This window comes from Oryctolagus cuniculus, chromosome 9, assembly GCF_051225735.1.
Source record: "Oryctolagus cuniculus isolate XC-2025 breed Fujian yellow rabbit chromosome 9, ASM5122573v1, whole genome shotgun sequence".
NCBI lineage: Eukaryota > Metazoa > Chordata > Mammalia > Lagomorpha > Leporidae > Oryctolagus > Oryctolagus cuniculus.
The window spans coordinates 74,762,837-74,769,565 of NC_142875.1; the positions used below are offsets into that span (position 1 = coordinate 74,762,837).

Sequence of the window (6,729 nt, forward strand, 5' to 3'; positions counted from 1 at the left end):
CTCAAGTTCTATCTAGCTATAATTCCTGTTCTGAATCAGTTTTTGGGAAAACTGGATTTGTTTCACTTTCCCAGTTTTAAGAATAAGAGCTTATGATGGCTCCGGCGGCTTGGTCAGCCGGGAGGCCGGCGGGCGGCGGTGGGGAGCCCCGGAGGCGGCCGTGCTACTCCCTGCGAACCGGCCCCGTGGCCAGGCGGGGGGCGCAGGGGCGCGGCGCCATGAATCTGTACAGCCTCCGCGTCCTCTACAAAGGCGAGGCCAAGGTGGTGCTGCTCAAAGCCGCGTACAACGTGCCTTCCTTCAGCTTCTTCCAGAGGGCCAGCGTCCAGGAGTTCATGACCTTCACAAGTCAGCTGATTGTGGAGCGCTCGGCCAAAGGCAGCAGAGCTTCCGTCAAAGAGCAAGAGTATCTGTGCCATGTCTATGTCCGGAATGACAGTCTCGCGGGTGTGGTCATTGCTGACAGTGAGTACCCGTCCCGGGTCGCCTTCACCCTGCTGGAGAAGGTACTGGACGAGTTCTCCAAGCAGGTCGACAGGATAGAGTGGCCGGTGGGGTCCCCTGCCACAATACAGTACACGGCGCTGGACGGTCACCTCAGCAGATACCAGAACCCTCGAGAAGCAGACCCCATGACTAAGGTACAAGCGGAACTAGACGAGACCAAAATCATTCTGCACAACACCATGGAGTCTCTGTTAGAGCGAGGGGAGAAGCTGGATGACCTGGTGTCCAAGTCGGAAGTGCTGGGAACACAGTCTAACGCCTTCTACAAGACTGCCCGGAAGCAGAACTCCTGCTGTGCAATTACGTGACGCAGCGTGCGCGGCGGCCGCACTGGGCCGTCACCGTCATCACATCAGGACCGCAGCCCTGACGGGAGAGGCCCCAGGTGGGGCAGCCTGGCCATTTTTATTCTGGAATTTCTGGAAGGACCCACGGGGTGGTGGAGGGGTGGGGACGTTCGCATTCGTATGTCTGGTGATTTTTCGAAAGAATCTGAGGCCTCTGACGGTGTATTTTTGGGCAAATGAAGCCATAAACTGAGTGGCTCCTGTGGGTACTGAAGAGCTGATCCCAGCCACCCCGGAAGTTCAGAGCCAGCTCTTGTTTGATCCCGGTAAAAAAAAAAAAAAAAAAAAAACGCGTATGATAATTTTCACTGCCAGAAATTCCCATAGTAGTGGGTTCACCACGACTTGAAAAACACTGTAAGTTTTAGGAGGAAATGCATTACATTGAGTTAGAGGCATTTACCTTTGCACTTAAAACAATGAAAAGGTGCATATTTTTGTGCTCTGAATGAATGTTATCATTGATATGACTCTTACTGGAGAGTTAACCATGAATTCTTTCTTTTAGAAACTCCTTTCCTTATTTCACAATTCAGAAAATTATCCACAGACTCTGATCAGTGAACATGACCAGTGAACATTGTGGGTGCAGAACTTAATTGACCCTCACCGATGCTTCTTGAACCTGATCATTTGTTCTGTACCAGGGGTAATTTGGCTCCCAAGGGACATTTGGCAATATTTGGAGACACTTGTGGCTCTGACAACCAGGAGGAGGGAGAAGGAATAATGCTACTTGTATCAATAAGTGAAGGCCAGGGGTGCTGCTTAACTGCAATGTACAGGATGTCCTCTGGATAATAACGAATTTTCTGGCCCCAAAAGACAATACTGGTGCAATTGAGAAACTCCGCCCTGGACTTGCACAGGAAATGCCGTTGTTGCCTTTTACAGATCTCAAAGGTACACCCATCTCCCACCTGCTGTGAACATTGATTGATACCACTCACATCTTCTCCCTTCTCATAGAATTTCTCACTTTTTTTAAAGTTTATTTTATTATTTAGTTGAAAGTCAGAGTTACACAGAGAGAAGCAGAGAGAGAGGTCTTTCATCTGCTGCTGGTTCATTCTCCAGTTGGCCGCAACAGCCAGAGCTGTGCCAATCTGAAGCCAGGATCCAGGAGTTTCTTCTGGGTCTCGCATGTGGGTGCAGGGACCCAAGGACATGGACCATCTTCTACTGCTTTCCCAGATTGTAGCAGAGAGCTGGATGGGAAGTGGAGCAGCCAGGACTCAAAATGGCACCATGTGGGATCCTGGCACTGCAGGCGGCGGCTTTACCTGCTACGCCACAGTGCCAGTCCCAAACTTCTCTCTTTTAAGAGGAGCTATCTGAATGTGGAGGATAAGACCCCTGTATTCAATCAGTATCAAACCGAAGCCAATGACTCAAATTCTCAGCTCCTTGCCTCAAAGTGGGACCACACTTCAGAGTAATTAATGCTTCAGAACTACATCCTCTGTTTACACTGAGGCTAATCTATAGTTAAGACTACATTGTTGCTTAACTTTATTCTCCTGCACTATCCTGTTTACCTCACTTTGAACTTCCTGAACTATTTCCCAATAGTTTACTTAAATAAGAATCTCTATCTTGGGCTGTTTTCATGAAATTGAATCTAAGACAACTTCAGCTGAATAAAATAAAATGTTCAAGTATGACTTCCAAACTCAACTCTCTATATGGGTTGGTGATGGCTTATTGACTTTAACAGTAACCTGAATTTCTTTAGGTCACACATGAAGAAGGGCACAAATTTGATTATATTTCATTGAACTATTAATTCTGAATTATCCTCTTTTATCCTCTAGGAAAACTAGGTAAGAACCCCATCAAAATTTACTTCCAGTTATTTTCAGAATCTTTGTCATTGTCTCACATATAATCATTATTGCTTTATAAAGGATCTTTTAATTACCTTTGCTATTTGTATCCTCTATGAAACCTTTGATTCTTCACCTAGAGTGTCATCTCCCATAACATTCCAGGTACTAGTATGATTCTGTCTTTCACCAACTCATTCATCTATTTACCTTTCTTCCCAACCATGCACACATTCACCCACCCATCCTTCCATCCATCCATTCTCCAACGCAAGCCTGCATAAATTCTCATATTTATTCAACAAGTGGGATGAGTTTGTTGTTTGCTATAGTAATGGAGAATTAGGTTGCTTAGGCACCATCTGTCTGAGGAGTGCAGATTGTTGACGCGGTTTGGAGGAGAACAGTGTGTAGAGTTTGGCAGATTTTCAGAAGTCAGCTGGCATCATCTGTAGAGACATAGTTATTCAGAAGTGATTACTCTGGATTGGTTGATACTTAAAGGCAAATTTAGAGGACTCAGTCTGAGCCTGTTCCTGCCTGTTTGATTCCTGATTGATGAGGAGCTGTTACTGATTGCTGGCTTGCAGAAAAGTGTTCCCTGAGGCAACTTATCATTGATTAAACTGAACTTAAACAAGTTCTAGTGGCCACTCATTACCATGGCTACAGAACTAGTTGTATTTTTCTAAGAATATAGATTTTAAAGTTCCCAGATGATATTTATCCCATGATGGGATAACATGTTTCTATGTTCTTGGTTTTTTGTTTCCTGTGTCTTGATTACTGCTGTACAATTTGCATTTAAAAATAAAGTGAGGGTTTTCCTTTTGATTACTTAATCCTAAAATCTCTTTATTTTTGAAATTAATTATATTATGTTATTTATTTGAAAGAAAGGAAACAGAAGCAGACAGACAGAGACCTCCTATTTGTTGATTCACTCCCAAATGCCTACAGCAGCTGCGTCCATGCCAGGTGGAAAGCTGGAGCCAGGAACTCAACCAACCAACCTCTTCCCATGTGAGTGGTTGGGACTGAACTACTTGAGCCATCATCTGCTGTCCATTAGGGTGAAAATTTGCAGGAAGCAGGAACTGGGAATGGAGGCAGGACTTGAATCTATGCACTCTGATATAAGATGTAAGCACCAAGGGACTGGCGCTGTGGCGTAACGAGTAAAGCCACCGCCTGCCCTTGTCGGCATCCCATGTGGGTGCCGGTTCAAGACCCGGATGCTCCACTTCTGATCCAGCTCTATGCTACGAACTGGGAAAGCAGCAGAACCCATGTGGGTTCAGGGGCCCAAGGATTTGGGCTATCCTTCACTGCCTTCCCAGGCATAGTAACAGGGATCTGAAGTGGAGCAGCAGAAACTCAAACCAGTGCCCATAAGGGATGCCAGCACTGGAGGCAGCAGCTTTATCTTTTATGCCACAGTGCTGGCCCCAGAACAGACATTTTGATAATATTTATTCTTCCAATAGATAGATGTTTTTCTAGATATTTCTTTTTAAATTTCTTTCATGAACATTTTTTCTAATTTTCAGTGTTTTTATCTTTCACTTTCTTGGTTAAATTTATTCTTAAGTATTTTTTTTCCTTGATGCTTAAAGTTAAACTTCAAATCTGTTGCTTTGTCACAAAATCAGAACAGTCTCTACATCGCTTGGTGGGTGGCAGTGTATGTCTTTGAATTTCAGGGGTTTGAAGAATCAAACTTTCTGATACCACTGCAGGCAAAATACCATTCATACATATTTGACATAATTCAGTCTTAGATTTTATTATGCAAACAAAACAATGATACACCATCACGTTTGAACATGTAAAGTACAATAATTGTCTGTCCACCCCCTGCATGTCTCTTTCAACCTTAGTCTGAGGAAAAGCAATGTTGACAGCTTGCAAAAGACACATGTTTCTAAAGGGAAACAAAATACAGCTGTACCACACAATGTATGGGATGCAGTAAATCTTTGTCCATTAATTGTTGGTTTACTTCCAGTTCACTAGTTACAAAGCCAGTTCTTGTTTTCAGAAATCAATCTTAAGTTAGCATCATTCATTCATTCAGGTGTGTCAGGTTCTGAGTGCCCATGAATGGTGTTCAAAAATTTAATGGAAAATGCATATTACAAAAAAAAGTATACTTGGTGTGCTGTACATTGAGATTTAATGCTGTAACTAGTACTCAAACAGTATTTTTCACTTTATGTTTCTGTGTGGGAGCAAACTGTTGAAATCCTTACTTAATGTATGCTAAACTGATCTTCTGTATATAAAGAGAATCGAAAATGAATCTTGATGTGAATGGAAGGGGAGAGGGAGTGGGAAAGGTGAGGGTTGCGGGTGGGAGGGACGTTATGGGGGGGGGGAAGCCATTGTAATCCATAAGCTGTACTTCGAAAATTTATATTCATTAAATAAAAGTTAAAAATAAAAAAGTATACATGGATTTCAAAATTTTTTGGTGCTAAATAAAATTTTAATTCTGTTTTTTCCATGAGTTTTCTGAATTAAAGTCAAGCCAAACCAAAGAACCAAGCAAAGCACATGCTCACTGCTGTAGACCTTACAACTTTGTTCAAGAAAAATGATATAAAGCAAATTACAAATGTTATTAGTGTTATAGAAGAAACACAAGTTGCTCTCAGTATCCTACTGTTCTTAATTTTAGTAAAGCTTTTTGCACACGTATGGGGAAGTGCAATGATGTATAGATTTTTAAGAACAGATTCTATAAATCACACATAAAGAAAATATTTTTGCACATTGTTTTCTTCATGTGATTGATGAAAATATTATTTTATTATTAATATCTTCTTATCAACATGATATATATACATATTTATGCAGTATAATATGGTAACCAGATACATATTTATAATGTTATAATCAAATGAGAGGTAATATGATTTTCATCTCCTAAAACAATAATCATTTCTATGTGTGTGAATCTTCAGTCTCCTCTAGTTATTTTGAAATATGTCCTTTACTTAATCTTTCTTTCTGCTGTTTTGGGCACTCATGTTCAATGAGTGAGGACTCATGCAGAGTTTCAGAGGAGTACAATTTTGGCATTAGTGACTAGGGGAGGAGGACACTGCTTCATAGTGCAATGGAGAGATTTCATTACTTCAGATGAAAAATTATAAGTGAGTCAAGTCAGAAAAGGGTATCAAGGATAGATATTTTCAGAAAAAGGTTTTTAGGTGAAGAGATTTAAGAGGAATTGGAAAGGTGAATTACTGTGTATTTTAAAGTACTGAGAAAAGTTAGTGATTGTTATTAATTTCTCAGTTTTGGTTTCTGGGGACTTGGACGTTCATATAAGAAAACAGGAGTATGGAAGCAGAAGGTGGCAGAAAAGGGAGGAACTCTGACTTCCAGGGCACTACTAACTTATTCTCATATGATATTCCTTATGCTATTCTAAATTTATGTCAAAGACCAATCTGTTCATTGAAAATTGCATTCCTTTGTAGGAGGCACTGGGGAGTTATGGAAATAAAAGAAACTTGATTTTCTATGACTTACCTCTGTTATATCTTAAGTTCCTAATTTGCTCATGTCAATCAGGTAGTTGTGAGAATTGAAAGAGGTAACCAGTATAGTGCCTGACATGGAGTACCGATTAGGTAAATACTGCTTCCTTCTGTTCCCTCCTTTCTTGTTAAAGACACCATCAATGCATAAGACCCATACTGTCTATGCTGGTGTTATATATAAATATGTGTGGGTATGTCTGTGTGTGTGTGTGTGTGTGCACATTTCACAGATATAAATTCTCTCTTGAGAAAATTTTTTTTCTGTTTGTTCCAGAAAAGTGCCTGGCATATAGTGCTAATGAATATTGTTGAATTAAAGAATTGTATTTAGTCTTATGTATATATGTATTTATTATCATAAACTACAATGGGTAACTTTAAGGATTTCTCCCTATCCTTGTACAATGAAATGAATGTCTTTCTTTGAAAACTGCAATGTATATACGTTTCCAGGTTATTTAACAGTGTACTATGGTTTTATTTCTTGACTTGCCTGGT

The 6,729-nt window shown here is 40.9% G+C and overlaps 1 pseudogene across 1 annotated transcript; it reads left to right on the forward strand.

Annotated features, from left to right (window-relative positions):
• Positions 1 to 218: 218 nt before the first annotated feature.
• On the forward strand, positions 219 to 1,138 carry LOC138843622 (synaptobrevin homolog YKT6 pseudogene; annotated as a pseudogene). The gene has a single exon (XR_016213745.1). The product of XR_016213745.1 is annotated as a synaptobrevin homolog YKT6 pseudogene (transcript).
• The last annotated feature ends 5,591 nt before the right edge of the window (positions 1,139 to 6,729 follow it).